Source organism: Furipterus horrens, unplaced genomic scaffold (assembly GCF_987537825.1).
Source record: "Furipterus horrens unplaced genomic scaffold, mFurHor1.1.pri manual_scaffold_29, whole genome shotgun sequence".
Taxonomy (NCBI): Eukaryota; Metazoa; Chordata; class Mammalia; order Chiroptera; family Furipteridae; genus Furipterus; species Furipterus horrens.
The window spans coordinates 315,068-331,346 of NW_028327199.1; positions in this window are offsets into that span (position 1 = coordinate 315,068).

The following is a 16,279-nucleotide window of genomic DNA, read 5'->3' on the forward strand; positions in this document are numbered from 1 at the left end:
AGGTGTCCTGACCGGCCAAGGGTGTGGGTTGGACCCCCGTGCTTCTCGGGTCCTCTGTCTCTCCCGCTTCTTCTCTCTCTAAAATCAATCAATAAAGAAACATTTACAAATGATGCTGAGCATTTTTTCATTTGCGCATCGTCATTGAGACCTTATCTGTCGCGGGCATGTTCCTTTGGGAGGCGTCCGCTTAGGTCTTTTCATCTTTTTCATTGTTCTGTTTGGTTTCTCTTCATGGTGTTGGAAGAGTTCTTTGTCTATTCTGGACACAAGTTCTTCACCCGGTATTGCCTCCCAGTCTGTGGCGTGTCTTTTGATTCCGTTATTAGGGTCTTTTAAAGAGCACACGTTTTTAATTTATATAAAACCCAGCTTCGGTTCTGCTCTCGTGGGTCCCTCCTCGGTGTGGTACGTGAAGCCTCGTTGTCAAACCCAGAGGTTACAAGGTTTTCCCCTGTATTCTCATCTAGACACATCACAGTTTCATATTTACATTTGGGTCTATGACCCATTTTGAGTCAGTTTTTGCGAAAGCCATGAAATCTGCATGTAGATTCTTTTTTCTTTGCACGGGGTGTCCGGTCGCTCAGCCCCGTTGGTGGGAAGGGCGGCCCTTCCTCCCCTGAACGGCTGCTGCTTCTCTCTCGAAGCCCCGCCACGTGCACATGGGTGGGTCTGTCTCCGGGCTCTGTGTTCTGCTCCACGGCCTACGCGCCTCTTTGTAGCTTCATGGTAAGTCTTGGAATTGGGCAGCGTGACTCTTCCCACGCTGCTTCTCGTCTTCCGCGCTGTGTGGGGCAGTCTCGGGCCTCGGCCTCGGTGCACGCACATCAGGGCCCGTCTGTGGGTGTCTCTCGAGCGGCGTGCCGGGCCCCAGACCTGACTGAGTCGGGAGGGGCTGCTGCCGCCACACAGCGGGGTGCTCCCGCCGTGAGCCCGCCTGCTGCTCCGTTTACTTGACTCTTTTTGGATTTTTATCAGATCTACAGTTTTACACATAGAGGGCCTACACTCTTTTTGTCGGGTTTATACCCAGTATTTTATTTTTTTGATGATAATTTTTTAAATTTGAAATTCCAGTTGCTCGTTGCTGGCGCACAGGAAAAGACTCGGGGCTCGGACGTCAGCCTGTTACACTGCAGCCCTGCTGTGCTCCTTATTTTTTGTGGGAGGGATGTTTTGATTTTTTTTTTTTTCAATTCTTTGGGATTTTCTACACAGACAGTCATGTCATCTGTGAGCAGAGACAGTTTTATTTCTTTCTTCCCAGGCTGTCTTGTCTTATTTCCTTCCTCCCCTCAAAGCACCAGCTGGAGCTTCCAGACTGTGGAGGTCGGGTGAGCAGGGGCGCCAGCCTCGTCTCTGATCTCAGGGAGGGCGCGTCTTTATCTCGCTGCCAAGGGTGACGTTGGCTGCAGAGCTTTCTGGGTGAAGTTCGTTATCTAGCTGAGGAGAGTTTTTATCATGAGTGAGTGCTGGATTTTATCAAATGCTTTTCTGCCTCAGTCGACATGATCACAGGATTTTCCCTCTTTTCTGGTCTGTGGGTATGGTGGGTGGTGCTGTGACACTGATTCACTTTAAAATATATATTTTAAAGACTTTATTACTTATTTCTACAGAGGGGAAGGGAGGGAGAAAGAGAGGGAGAGAAACACCCACGTGTGGCTGCCTCTCAAGTGCCCCCACCTGGGGACCTGGCCGCAACCCAGGCCTGCGCCCTGCCTGGGGATCGAACCGGCGACCCTTTGGTTCACAGGCCGGCGCTCAGTCCGCTGCGCCACAGCGGCCAGGACACACTGGTTGGCTTTAGAATGTTGAACCCATTTTGTGTACGGGGGAATGAACCCCATGTGGCCCCTGTAATAAGTTTGTATCACACAGAATGGGACTGATCCCACATCTGAACACAGAGGAATCCACAGGTGAGGTCTGCACGGCCATTCTCAAGCCCCGCAACCCCCACGGGGTCATTTCTCCCGCTGCCTCTGCAGGGTCGGGGTGGCAGAGGGCACATCTACCTGAAAGGACCAGCCGGATGCATCTGGCCAAGGTGGGGGTTACTTGTGTTTTCTCATGGCAGTGGCGAAGGAAAGTTCTAGAATAGTTAGGGGGTTGACTCATCACCAGAAGCCAGAGGTGCGCAGGCAGAGAGAGGTCAGCGGAAACCCAGGGTGCACACCGGGTTTTCTTGCCGCTCCCACGACTGCTGATAATGGGTGTCCAGGAAGATGCAGTGATCACCCACTTGCACGGCCGGGAGACTCGCCTCAGACCTTCTGACGGCGAGAAGCCGGGTCACAGCCGGGCAAGTGTCCTGGCTGAAGTGCTGGGAGGCTCGGTTGGTAGGAGGATGGCCGGTTGAATGTCCACCGAGCCTCAGGACCAGCTGCTGGTCAGTCCCTGGGCCTGGCTCCCTACCTCCCGTGCCTTCCATCTGTAGAGATGCTGGTGGCTGTCACCTTGAAAGCAGCCGTGATTACTGGGCAGCGAGTAAACGCCGAGCTGAGTGACTTAAGGGTTGAGCAGATTGGGCCCACCCTGTGGACACCCTCGGGCCCCCCATCTTTGCCTCTATTTCAGCCAGTCCAAGATGGCCACGCCTGTGGAGGCCTTCACCAGCTCTGCGCAGGTGGGACCTGCATGCCGCATGGCCGAGTTCAGTGCAGTGTCAGGACGGCCGTGTGACAGCTGGTGGCCGAAGCGCCCACAAGCGCCCGGCCCTGACGGGGAGCAGACACTCCCGTCCTGTCTTCCCCGGCGTGGCCCCGGCAACCACACGCTCCCACCCCCTCAGCAACTCATTAGAAGAGGCCACCAGGGCTGGCCCCCGTGCTAGACCAGGGGAGACCGGTCCTGCGCTTGGAGACGTGGTCTGCTGAAGAGTTTATGACGTGTTTTATATCCCCACAGTGCGCGTGAGGACCCCCTGCCCGCCTGCTCCCCTTGCTGTGATGCGATTTTCCTACCAATCGCCTGTTCCCCGATGCTGGGACTTACCTACGGAGCCACCCCGACCAGCAGACTTGGTGTGAACGCTCCGTAGGCTCTGGGCAACTGGGGGCACTGGCCACGTGTGCCTCTGGGCACTTGCTATGTGGCTAATAAGACTGAATTTTAAATTGCACTTTAATTTAATTAACTTACACTGAAATGCGTGCCCGTGTACACGGGCTCCAATACTGGCAGCTCACTCGTAGAACAGCGAGGAGGAGAGTTCAAATCCCAGCAGGGGCGTCTCGTCGGGCAGGCCTCCCAGCGCAACCCCACGGCATTCCGGCGACGAGCAAAAGCCTGCAAAGCTCCAGCCAAACGGAGGCGCCTCCGCCCGGGAGGTCCTCGCGAGGAGGGTTCCTGACATGTGGGCGTGGAAAGCAGGAGCGCCAGCGATGAGAGGCGTCAGGACGGCTCCTCCGGTGGGCAAGACGCTGCGTCGTCTGGACACGCAGACCCTTGCTCAACAGCCGTCTCTCCGCGCGGAGACGCTCGCCAATGTCTCCTGCGCGTGTGAGCGCTCCTCGGGGTGGGCTCCCGCAGGACGGGGCGCCGGCAGCCCCTGCATGCCTGTCTCCCAGGCCTGCTCCGCCGGGGGGGGGGGGGGGGGGGCTTCTCACTCTTCTCCTTCTTGTTCCTTAGTCTTGAAACATGGAGCGCACCGTCGTGATGTTGAAAACATTTCGGCTATCCTGGGAAAATGCGAGCAGTCACCAGCCCCAGAGATTTTTTGGTCGTCGGCTCCGTGCGGGCCCCGCTGGCTGGGTGAGTGAGAAGTTCTCTCTGCCTGCAGGGTAAGTGCCGTCAGGTGGGGGAGAGCTACTGGGACAGCTGACTTTTACGGGAGCTCGCCGTGCCAAACACCGCGCTAATATTTTTATGACTATGATCTCATGTATCCTTTTAAAACCCTATGACACAGAAACATTTTTTATCCATGCCTCACCAATGCCGACACTGATGTGCAGCGGGTTACGCAAGGCCCCCCAAGCAAAGCATCTGTTCCGGGCGTGAGCGGATCCGAACCCAGAGCCAGTGAACGTCCCAGTCTGTGCTCACAATCCCTTCATTCTGCGTGACATTTCCCATGTCTCCAGAGACGTGTGTTTGACAAAGCCAAGCCACACAGAGTTGGGGAGAGGTAGCCGAGTCCCCGAAGGGACACCAGGACATCCGTCTTTGGGGGAAAGAGGGCGGTGGCCAACTCGTTCGTCAGCTCCAAGACGAGCTCACGGGTTGAGGAAAAAGCTGGCAAGCGAGGCTGTGAGAAAACCCTGCTTGTAGCACTACCGACGGGAAGCGCATTCCTCAGGGCCAGAAGGTGATGGGAAGCGGTAAGTCGTAAGCGAGAGGCTTTTTGGAATCCCAGCCCTCCCGGGAAAGGTTGAGCCCTGCCAAGTTACGCTCCCCGGGCAGGAATGTTCCTGCAGCTGCGTGTCCCAACTTACCTGGCTCGTGGGAAAGCCTTGAAAGATTGTGTTCAAATGTCAGCCTGAGCCTCCCCGAGACAGGGAACGGATCTGTATCTGCAGGAAATCCAATTTGAAGGACTTTGATGCACGGGCGGGGGAGGGGGAATATCTTTGCTCAGGGCAGAGAAAGATAAAGAATTAAAAGGGCCGAGCGTTTAACGGGTGGGTATTAATGGCTCATCCTGGGATTCAGACCTGGGTTTAGTCCCAGCCTGGCTGTTCCCCGGCCGAGGGGCCCTGGACAGCGTGTGCCTCCTTAGACGGGAACGGCCGGGAAGAGCACGGACGTGCAGGTGGGTTATGGACATTGGGGGGGGGGGGGGTCGCGGCCAGATGCTCAGCACAGTGCCTGGCACGGAGCAAACGTCTTGGTTTGAAAGGCCGGGGAGCAGTATGGGCTCAGGGATGCCCTGCCTGGGGATCAAGCCCAGTTCTCTGATGTGACCTTGGGCAGGGCATCTGCTTCTCTGTGACTCAGTTTCCTCACAAAGTGGAGCTAAAAGTAACCCCTCACACCCATGAAGTTGTCTAAGATTTAAAAAATTGGGAATGGAACATCAGTGGGGGGGAGGGGCGTGGAGGAGCTGGACCCTCGTGCACTGTGGGCAGGGGGTGCGGTGGCATGGCCGCTGCGCGGACAGCGTGGTGGCTCCTGGAAACCTACACCCGGACGACAGCGTGACCCTCAGTCCTGCTTCTGAGCGTGGGCTCGGGACTGCGGGAACTCAGAGACGCCGTTCCACCTGGGGTCACAGCAGCGTCATGCTCATGGCCCAGCGTCCCCGGACGGGTGACGGACAGGCCGAATGTGCCCAAGCAGCAAGGGCGTGTTGCTTGGCCTCGGAAGGCAGCGGGCGCCACCACCCCGCTGCCTCACGGGCGAAACTTGAGGACATTCTGCTGAGGGAGACAGGCCAGACACAGAAGGACAAAGGCTGTCTGGTTCCTCTTCTAGGAGGTCCCGAGAGACAGGAAGCAGCGGGTGTGTGCTGGGCGGGGGCGGGGGAGGGGACGTGTCTGCTGGGGACGGAGTGTCAGCGGGGACGATGAAGTGGCGGAGGCCGCACCGCCGCGGGAGGGTGCTCAGTGCCACTGAGCTGCACCCTGCAAACGGGCAGGGGGGAGCGTTGTGTTCTGTGCGTGTTATCCCAACAGGGACGGGGTCACACGTGCCAGGCACGCGGTGTGGGCCTGGCTGGGGTGGTGCTGACGGTCGCCAGTTTACGGGTCACCGTTCATCTTTGCACGAGCGCTGCAAGCTGCGTCCGGGAACATCGGCCTGTCCTTCCACAGACGAGGGCGACGCTCACCCAGAGTCAAACGGAAGCTGCCGGCCAGACCCTCCAAACACTGCTTTGTTCACTCTATGAGAAAATGAATATTCATGATTCAACTTCTTCATCTTCACGACCTTATCAGAATAATGAGGACAGAGTTGCAAAAAGGCTAAACTGACAGTCCATTTTTTTCCATAACAATAAAAAACATCGGGTGTCCTACTATTATGGGGAGAACTTTGGAAACGCGTAAACTACTTCATGCCATGATTAGGTAAAAGGTTAAGAAAAAACTGCAAACCGAGAGAGGGGAAGACGCGGCTCCTGTGCTGACACCAACGCTGATCTTCCAAGGCTGAGGGGACCAGCCACGTCCTGGGAAACGGTGTCCCCACCCCCAGCGACTCCTAAAGCTGAGGAGGAGGAGGAGGCTGTGTGCTTCGCTTGCGTCCGGGGCTGGGGCGTATCTCTGAGGGCGTCTGAGAGCCGGGGTCACTGGCTGAAGCTGCCGGCTGAGACGGCAGAGGGCAAAGCGGGACCGCCACGGCTCCTCGCGGCGCAGACCGACCTGGGACGGGGTGAAGGAGTGGGGTCGGCGGGAGGGCGAGGCTGAGTCAGACGTCTGGTCCGCTTCCTGGCGTGACTGGTCTCTGGTCGTGAGACCTGGAACAAGCCACTCCCTGAGGCTCAGTTTCCTCCCCCAGAAGTTGTTGTGATGTTACATAATAGGTAATTGATAATTAGATAATAATTTTAATTAGTAAATAATAATTACACAATAAGTTAGATGAAAATTGATAAGTAGGTTATTAAAAATAATAGTACATGTAGATGTTCCATAAACATCAGCGGCAGTGGCGGTGGTGATGGAGGTGGTGGTGATAGTGATGATGATGATGGTGATGATGATGGTGATGGTGGTGATGGTGATTGCAGTGTTAAGACCCCAGGGAGTTCCCAGCAATGGTCTATCTAATACTTGTTTTCTTAGAATTATTCAGAATCACAAAAATCCCTCCTCCAGGCCCCTCCTGGGCTTGTGAACACTGTAAACACACAAATATCTGTGAGCACTTTCTGACCCAAACTTAAAAAACACCCTCCCGTTCCCCTTCAGCCAAGGGCCCGTTCTGCACGGCGTAGCGCGTGTGCTGTTTACGAAGCGGGTCCTGACGGGTACGTGGCCCTGGGGCTGGCAGACAACCCGCTCTCCTGTCCGCGCACACGGGGGGATTGTAGGGGCTCGGTGTGCCCTGAATGGTAGCGTCTCATCACTGTGGATATTTTGCCATCTTCAGCCTCAGCCTGTGGCTCGGGATGCAGCCAGCAGTGACCGCCCACCTTCCCCAGTGTCGTGGTCTCCCCGCTCACTCCTGACTGGGCGCCACGTCTGTCTGCCCTCAGTGTCTGGCCGGTCCCAGCCCTGCTGCCCCGGGTCCTGCCTCTGTCACCGCAGCAGGTGGCTCTGCTGTCCCCTGCGGAGTCGTCCTGCCTCTCCTGGGCCGCTGTGCCCTGGACCGACAATCCCCATCGCGGAAAACCCTCCTGAGGTCTCGCTCCCATTTTCCGCCGCGTTCCTGTTTCCCTGCTTCCCTTACAAACACGCTCACGTAGGCTTCTCTGCGTGTTCTCTCCCCTTCCTCAGATCCCACTCCGTCCTATTGATTCCAGCCGGGTTTTCATCCGACCACGCGGTGGGCACTGCCCGTCAGATCCATGGGCCATTGGGTCGTCCTCAGCCTGGGCCTCCTGCACTGAGTGCGCTCCCTTCTGCAGACACGGCTCCGGCCCCTCCTGACTTCCCTCTTTTCTCCGCACGGACGCCGGGTGCTCTTGGCTTAGAGGCCACCCCTGACCCAACTTAGACTTCACGATGGGCTCCCGCGAGACTCGCCCACTGCCCGTCCCCCTACATGGGTGTCCGACGGCAGCACTTCTCCACCCCTCACGTAGCAAACGCTCGAGGAGCTGTCCTCGGTCCCTCCGCTCTACTGCCTCCCACGTCCCTCCCGCCAGCAAGCGCACAGCTCCGACCTCAGCCCTGGGGTGCGTCATCACTGCCGTCCTCGCCTAAGTCATGGCCCCTCCGCCTGGACTAAGGCTGCAGTGTCGCCCCCCCCCCCCCATCTGATCTCCAAGTTGCACCAGGTAACGTTGCTTCCTGAACCCAACGCCCCACGGCCCTCCTATCAAACTCAGAGGGGAGTGCAAGCTCCCCAGACCCCCTTCTAAGCCTCTCACAGCTGCGGCCTCGCCCCCTTGGGCACTTCAGCTCCGGCTCCTGCTCTGTCCTGCAAAAGCGGGCTCTGCACGGCTGTTCCCTGCACCCCGAAACTGTCCCCAAGACCGGCACGCAGGTCGCTCGCTCGTGTCATTCAAGTTCTACAAACGTCTCCTTCTCTGCCAGGCCTTCCCGCCAGCCCATCCGCTCTGTCCCCGTCTGCCTCTCCTCTCCTTCATGGCGTGCCCCACACGTTGGAATCATTTTACACACGTGTTTCTTCCCTGTGGGCCTGACTAGGAGGGAAACTCTGGGCGCAGGAAGCATTTCTGTCTTATTCACTCTGGAGTCCCCAGCGCCCGGACAGTGAGGCACTGGGAGACGCTGAATAAATACGAGCGGAATGTGCAGGCAGCGTTCTGTTTATTGGATGTGTGCGTGCGGCAGACAGAGGCCTGGCTGCTGGGAACACAGGGGCGGGAGGGACGCGGCTGCTCTGGGGAGCTGAGTCCGGAACTGCAGTCTGGACGTGTCCTGGGACCTTGTTTGAGGGGCCAGTCTTAGGCCCCATGCGGAGCTTCTGAGTGAGTGCCTGGGCGTGGGCTTTTGTCTATAAAGATCCCCCCTGGGGGTTCTCTGTGCCCTGGAGTTTGAGAACCGGTGCTCTGGGTCACGTCATACCCACACGCATGAGCACAGAGCGGGGGGGGGGGGGGTCGTGCCATCAGCAGATGCTGGACAATTGGAAGAAATTCTTGTTAAAGGTCAGACCACGGAGCCAGCACAAATCAACACCCTCCTGCCTGCTTGTCATTTTTCATTTTCTTATCCTTTTCGCTTGTCTAGAGGGAGCAAAGGAATATTCTGAACAGAAGGGAAAGAAGAACAAAATAAACACCGACATCGGGCCTGGGACCGAGAGAGCCGTGGCCTTGTCTGACCAGGTCCCTGGGCCCGGTGACACTTGGCTGGGGTCCTGGGCAGCCCACGCCTGCGCCACGGGAAGCACAGACTCTCCACATGCAGCTCGACGGCAGGTCCCGTGTGCCCGTGGGAACCGCAGACGCCCGGCAGCAGACGCCACGCACAGACCAAGGACCTGACTGGGAGCCAGGAATCCGTCTCGGCAGGAAGTCGGCCGCGGTCCAGGAGAGCAGGCTGCGGACTCAGGCCACCGTCCCGCGTCTCTGCTCCAGGCCATCTGCTCCCTGGTTTGGTGGCACATCCGACACCAAGCCCCAGGGCCGTCTGCCCACTGCCCTGATGACCCCCATCAGCCCGCGGGGCCCCTGATTTCAGCCACAGACACAAGACCCCCTGGAGGCCCCCCCAACAGAGTCTGTCCTCTGAGCAGCCCTTTGGGAGACTGAGCACCTCAGACTTGCTATCAGCTGTCATGTGTATCTTGATCTTATTTTAAAACTTGTAGTAAAAAAAAATAAAAAAGAAAGAAAAAGAAAAATACAAGAAAGGAAACAGGCGAATCTGACTGGTTTGGGTGCAGTGCAATGATTGGCTGTTTCAGACCTTTGAGGACGTCAGCTGAGGCCCATGTGCAAACACTTAGAAACTCTTCTAAGAGAATCCAGTGCGCTCAGAACATGATAGGAGTGCGGGACGGAAAATTCTGTAATTACGGGGCTCATGTTTCATGGTAAAATACATCCAAGATTAACTGTGTTCTAACGGAACGGTGCATGTATCCAAGACGGTTGGGGGCAGCAGGCTCGGGTGGGAGGGGCGGAGTGTAATTGGGCCACAGGGGGTTCCCCTCGGATCCGTCCTGCACGCGAGCTTTGAATTGCTCCTTTCACAGCTCTGCGCTCCTGGTGGTGAAGCCGGCCTTGTCAGGAAGCGTAGGTCGGCAGCCCCGGCCCGGGGAGGCGGCGCGGAGGTCAGGATGCCCCCAGGGATGCGCCCCACATACGTCCTCTGCGGGTCCCGCCGTTGTCCACTGGCGTTGGAAACCAGTCCGTTCCCTGCAAATACACGCAGCGTGGACCACAGGCCACCTTTCCCACGCTGCAAACGTCCTCAGAGGGAGAGCAAAAATGGCCGCCGGGATGGGTGGCCGGCAGCGTTTGCTCTGAGTGGGGCGGAGGGGCAGGGAAACAGAGAGAGGTGGGGGGGGGGGGCGGTCTGAGGGTGAGTCTGCAGCTCCACGGGCCCTGGAAGGCTCCACGGTGACACCCTCCTGGGGACGAGTCCGAGGGGACCCTGACTTGCAGGACCCATGGTGACAGGGCCCAGGACCGTAGAACCGGTGGGATTTTGGACTCACGCCAACGTCAGCATATGGGGGCGGGCGGACCACTCAGCTGCCGTCCCGAAGGGCTTTCCCTGCGGGGCGGTGGGTGCCTCCCTCCTGTGACCCCCGTTCTCAGCGCACCTGGCCCTGAGTGACAGGCGGCAGCTGGAGCCCGTGCGGACCGCAGAGAGGGGGGCCCGGGGACGCGGGGTCCTGGTGTGACGGCGTCCGCAGGCCAGAGGCGAAGGTACTCAGGGGGCGGGGGAGGCCGCCCAGACTTCATTTCCGCGCCTCAGGGCCCCTCCGATCCGGGCCTCCGGGCCTCCATGCTTCGGCTTCTGTGTTTCCCCCCCGTAGGGTCCGCGTGCAGTGGCCGTGTTTCCGTGAGGGCGTCTTCCCTGGGGTCCCTAGACCCTCGGTCCCGTTTCACCCGTCAGGACGCTGCCGCGCAGCTCCGGCCTCTCGAAGGGCTTCGCTCCTGGGCCTCAGGCTTCGTTTCAGAGCAACGTCCGCTTCTGTGCGCACGGCCTTTGCTGGATTTGAGGATAAATGAGGTTCCAAGGACTCTGTTGTCACCGAGAAGCCCTGGGTTCCTGCCTCGGCCCGAGTCTCAGGTTCCGGCCTCAGTGCTGCCGTCTGGGGAGGACGTGTTCCCACTGCCAGGCCGTCCCCTCGTGTGTGAAACAGAGAAGATGCCGCTGCTGCCGCTGATCCCGCTGCGGGAGGCTGAGCTGATGCAAGTCGCCCTCGGGCTCCACCCCGGCCTGCGCCCCCGCAGGGAAGGCAGCAGCACCCGCATCTGCAGTCTCACCCATCAGCCGCTCTGGCCTCACTCTGACCACAGGGCCTTTGCGACTGCCGCTCCCTTGGCAGGAACATGGCTCTGTCTTGACTACGATGACCTTTCGGATCTCAGCTCAGATGTCACCTTAGATGTCACCTTTTACTCTTAGGAACTTCCTCAGAGGCCCCAGCGCCGCTCGGATCCCCAAGGCTTCCTGCCCTCGGAGCATTGGTCCGAGCTTGGCGTCGTGTGTTTGGCCCTCAGTACGCGGCTGCTGTTTGCCCGTGCGGGGCCGCGTGCTCCGTGAGAGCGAGGACCCTGCGGTGACCCAGCGTCGCCGTGCTGAGCGTCTGTGGTGACCAGCCCAGCCACCCCTGCCCCCACCAGCATGAGGGCAGCTAGAGTTTGGAGGCATCGGGGAGAACCCTAGGACACCCCAGCTCGGGGGGCGGCCGCCACGGTCACTGGGCTCCCTGGTGTCACCGCCCACCTCCCGGCCCCTGGAGCACCTGGGGGCACGCCCTACGCACCCCGGGGTGCTCACCAGACGGCAGTCCCTGCAGAAAGTCACACCTGGGGAGCCTCAGGTGGCCTTCGCGCTCTGGCCTGAGGACGACGGGAAACCCAGATGTTTCTCTGTTCTCACTCCTGGGCGGCCGATCCAGCGGCGCTGACGGTCTCTGCAACGGGCTCTCTCTTCCTGCAAAACACTTTCCCACGCGCTGTGCGGTCGCAGCCCCCGTGATTCTCAGACGCTCACGCCTGGGCGGCTCAGCCCAGGGGCGCTGCCCCGTGCGGAACGCTGGGCACCCCGGAAGCCCGGTGTCACGTCCTGTGCGGTCACGCCCTCCATGCAGGTGGAGGCCGGAGGACTCATCTCCAGCCCCGAGCGCGCAGAGGGGCTCTGCCTTCTCTTCCGTGTCCTTGGGAAACTCACAAGGACTGTAGTCACCACTGTGCCTTTACCAAGTGTTTACTTCTCGGCGAGTGGACCCTGGGGTTGCGATTTTAGGGTCTCGGCCGCCACTGGCTGTGTGACCTGGGTTAGTCCCTTACGGCTGTGAGCACGTCCCTCTGTACTGTGACGACAGCTGCGTCACCTGCGTCACCAGGCCTCCGTGGCGCCGTGCGATCGGAGGGAAGACTGCTCTGCGTTGTGATCGGAACCGGGCCATTGGGTCACCAGTTCAGAAGTCATGTTGCTGCCACCACGCGGCTGGTGCATCTGAGCCACCAGCAGACACGGCGGTGCTCACTGGCGGGGACTCCGCCAGCTCGCAGGTGGCCCTGGTGATGTCTAGAGACATCTGTAGTGTCAGGGAGGTGCTGGGAGCTGCTCCTGGCATCTCACCCAGGGGTGCCCAGGGCTGCGGAGCCCAGGGCGGCCGCCAGCAGAGAACCCTCAGCCTGCAGCACCCGCAGCGCGTGGGTGAGGAGCCCCGTGTGTACGCGGCTGGGGACACTGGCTTTCCGGCGGAGAACGGGGTGGAGCGAGCACGTGACAGCAGAGACCCCACAAGGAAGGAGCCATCGGGACGAACAAAAGCTGAAATGCTTCCACCGGGGGAAATCGGCCCAGACACCTCGCCCCCTCCCCTCCTCCCCCCCTGCAGACAGGAAGCAGGTCCCCTGCTGTAGGGCTGAGCACGGGGGAGCGGCCGCATGAGCGGGGACCACGGCGGGTGGGGAGGTGACGCACGCCCAGGAAAGGCCGCTGCAGTGTTTGGAGCCCGCGGTGGCTCTGCCTCCTCCTTCCTGGGAAGGGGGATGGGCACCTCGAGAAGAAGCAGGCCCGTCGTGTTTGGGGTGAGTCAGAGGGCGGACCGGGTGCCGCTCCTCACGGACAGCAAACGCCAGGCGCACGGTGCCACCCTGCGTCCCGCTTGTGGCAGGCACGGCCGCGGGCTCCCACCCGTGTCCCCTCCAGGCAGCTGCGAGCCGCTGACGGGAGCCCGCACCCCAGACACCACAGAGCACGATGCCGAAGACTCCCCCGGGGCCCACCTGCGAGGCCGTCTCAGACGAGACGGGGCGCAGCAGCAGACGGACGTCCCAGGAGGGTCCCTGCGCCTCATGAATCTTGAGGGGCTTCTCTGATTCCTTCCCAAGGACTGAGAAATCTGGGGTAAGCTATAGCAATGATAAGAAAAGCAGGGTGATTCCTCAGGTCTTTTCCATGTGCCCTGAGCTGTCTCTGTGTCATTGAATCCTGCTGTCACAGCTGCGAGGTGCGGGCACTCCTACTTTGTGGGCGAGGGAACAGAGGCTCAGAGAAGTTAAGAAACTTGCTTGAAGTCACACAGCTTGGAAATGGCTAAGCTAATATTCGACCCAAAACGTTTGACTGCACAGTTTCAGTTTCCACCTGCGCCTCAAAATCCAGAGGCGTTGGGCCCAGGTGACCCTCCTCGGCCTGGGTGAACGGGGGGTAACACGGCTCCTGAGCCATGCTCGCCCCTCGTTACTGGCGTGGACACCTGCGTGTGCAGGGTGGGCTCTGCCGTATCGCCCGGCCATTTCCGTGACTCAGGAGGGCACGTCAGACGCACAGCGGCCGGGCCCCCGCCTGGCACCCCTGTTCCCTGGCCCAGCTGCCTGTGTGGCCGGAAGGAATGCTGGGCCAGCTCTCGGGTCAGTGCACAGGCAGCTGGGGATGAGCAGCGTGACGTGCGATCGCCTCGTGGCGTCTGCAGGGCCTGGCGTGGCGGCTGGTCCACGGGTCACCCGGTGCTGCCACTCAGCCCGGCCTGTGGAGACTGTGGCCCAGAGGCCGTCCCTTCAGAGAGTCACGTGACGCTGCTCCAGCTGCTCGCTTCAGGCTGACCTTGGGTCACCTTCTACCGACGAGCTATCTGCTGGGACGAAGGAGCCGGGAGACACCAGGTCCCAGGCAGTTTGCTGGTGACATTAGCCCCATCCAGGTGCTTCCCTTGGGGTTTGTCATCTGACGCCAATGATACTCACATACCTGTCGCAGTCACTAGAGCTTTTAGACCTTCGTGCTAACAGGCGAAGGACCCGGGCTTGCTTGGGGCCGTCCTTCAGGTCATGGCCACTGACGTCATCCGTCACCCCTTCGCCTCTGGAGGCCCCTGAGCTCCTGTCATGTGCCAGCCAGCCCCACGGAGCCGCTGCCTCTGCAAAGAGTGGAAACAGGCTCATTAGAAACAGATGGCGGGGCTGTAACGTGAGCGAGGGACGGACACAGGAGGGAGCCTGTCCCAGGACGGGAGGGCGCCCCCCCTCCCCGGGCGGGAGGGGGCGGGCTGTGGGCGGCGGGGCCGGGCGCAGAGTGTGGGTGGGTGGGCCCAAGGGGTAGGTTTTCTCCGAGGTTTGCTGGGAAGGGCGAGGCGTTTCAAGCAGGAAAATGGCACAGTCTGGGCGGCGTTTTGAAATAACTCATTTGGGGCCGAGCCCGATGGGAGAACTCAGACGTCATCCAGGGAAACCAGGGTGGCTCTGACGGGGTGGGGAGGAGTCAGAGGTCTCTCAGGGTTGTTCTTTCTGCTCGTGTGACCCAGTGACAACTGTCCACGGCCTGGGTGATGGAACGTCTCCACTGTGAGCTTAAGATTTCAAAAAGAACCTAATGGAAATGACCTTCCTAGTGCTGTGACGTGGGAGAGGTCAGACCCCCGACACTGACCTCCTACAAGAGCGCTCGCTCCGGGGGGGGGGGGGGGGCGGTTCATAACCCAGCACACCCCCGTCCGAGCGTCCCAGCCACCTGACCCTGGAGCGTCCCTACGAGTCACCTCGTGGTAGAATTTTATTTAATGTGTCATTTATTTATTTCCAGAGAATGGGGAAGGGAGGGAGAAGCAGGGAGAGAAACATCACTGTGTGGTTGCCTCTCACGCGCCCCAACTGGGGACCTGACGTGCAACCTGGTCATGTGCCCTGACTGGGAATCGAACCAGAGACACTTGGTTCACAGGCCAACGCTCAACCCACTGAGCCGCACCAGCCAGGTCACGGTAGAATTTTATGAAGCACTGTTCAAAGACGCCAAGTAAATCAATTTGTTGATATGAACGATCTTTATAATTACAAATTGAGAGAATAAGGCATTTTTAAGATCAGTATGGACACTATGACATTATTTGGGGGTTACATCTGCAAAGAAAAAACACCTCTCAAAAATCGGACCGAAGATTCAGGGGTGAGCACCACGTGCCGGAACTCCCCGGCACTCACGGGTCTTTCTTCCCCTCACCCCCGTTTGCAGTGTCCTCTGTACTAGGTGTGGTTTTGTACAACTGTAAGATGTTAACTTGAGTCACTCCGATGCACTGGCAGTGAGGTCGACACCTTCCGTGTGCGCTGCTGGGGCGCGGTCTGCTCTCGGAGCCTGTGGGGCCTCCCCCGCCCCCCACCCCCCCGGCCAGGTACCCTGTCCCCCCTGACGCCCACCTCCCCCAACATGGGGCTCAGACTCCTCATTCGCCTCCTGGGGGCGAGGGTCGTCCGCACTCTCTCCTCCCCATACGACAGTCACTCTCGTGTGAACAAGGGGACCATGTAACTTCTCGTGCAAACGAGGGCACCAGGGGCTGGGTGGGGCCACAGCCGTAGGTGTGAGCTGTGTTCTCACAGCCAGGTCTCTGTCCCTCTGCGCCCCCACCCCGCACCCCTCTGCCTTCAAGTGCTTATCACGCCTCCCCGCTGACCCTCGACCCTAGACAAGAGTCCCAGACGTGCCTTTTGCTTCATGTTCTCTTCTGGAGTCATGGACACCATGACTGTTCTGACTGTTCTTGCCCATTGTACCTGCTTTCTCAGCCCGGCACGACGCTCAGGGGCACAGGCGCACGCTGCCTGCTGACCCCCCGTGCCGGGGCCCTGCGGCGTCTCCAACCTAATAAATGCTCCATCCATGTTCCTGATTTAGTAGTAAAGTCGTGGCATTGCTCCAGGCGGCTGAAAAGTGCGCGTCACTTGCTCAGCCAGGGGGAGCAGAGGCCGCGGGAGGGTGCCGCCCGCGGGGACCCTGCAGAGCCAGCCGGCCCCAGAGGCAGGGAGCCTCTCACCCCAGCGGTGGAAACTGGGAACAAATGCCCCTGGAACCTTCGCGCGTGTGGGGGTGGGGCCCTTGCAGGCTCAAGGGCCACATGGCAGTTTGGGCTGTTGTTCTCCAGCCTCGGCCGCGAAAGGCGGATGTGAGGAGCAGCCCGCGCCTCGCGGGTCCCTGGGTGCAGTTCCCGGCCCCCGACACGCGACAGGAAACCCGGTCGGTCTGCAGCTTCTGACGGGGGCGAGAGGCCCACCCCAGCCTCTTTGTCT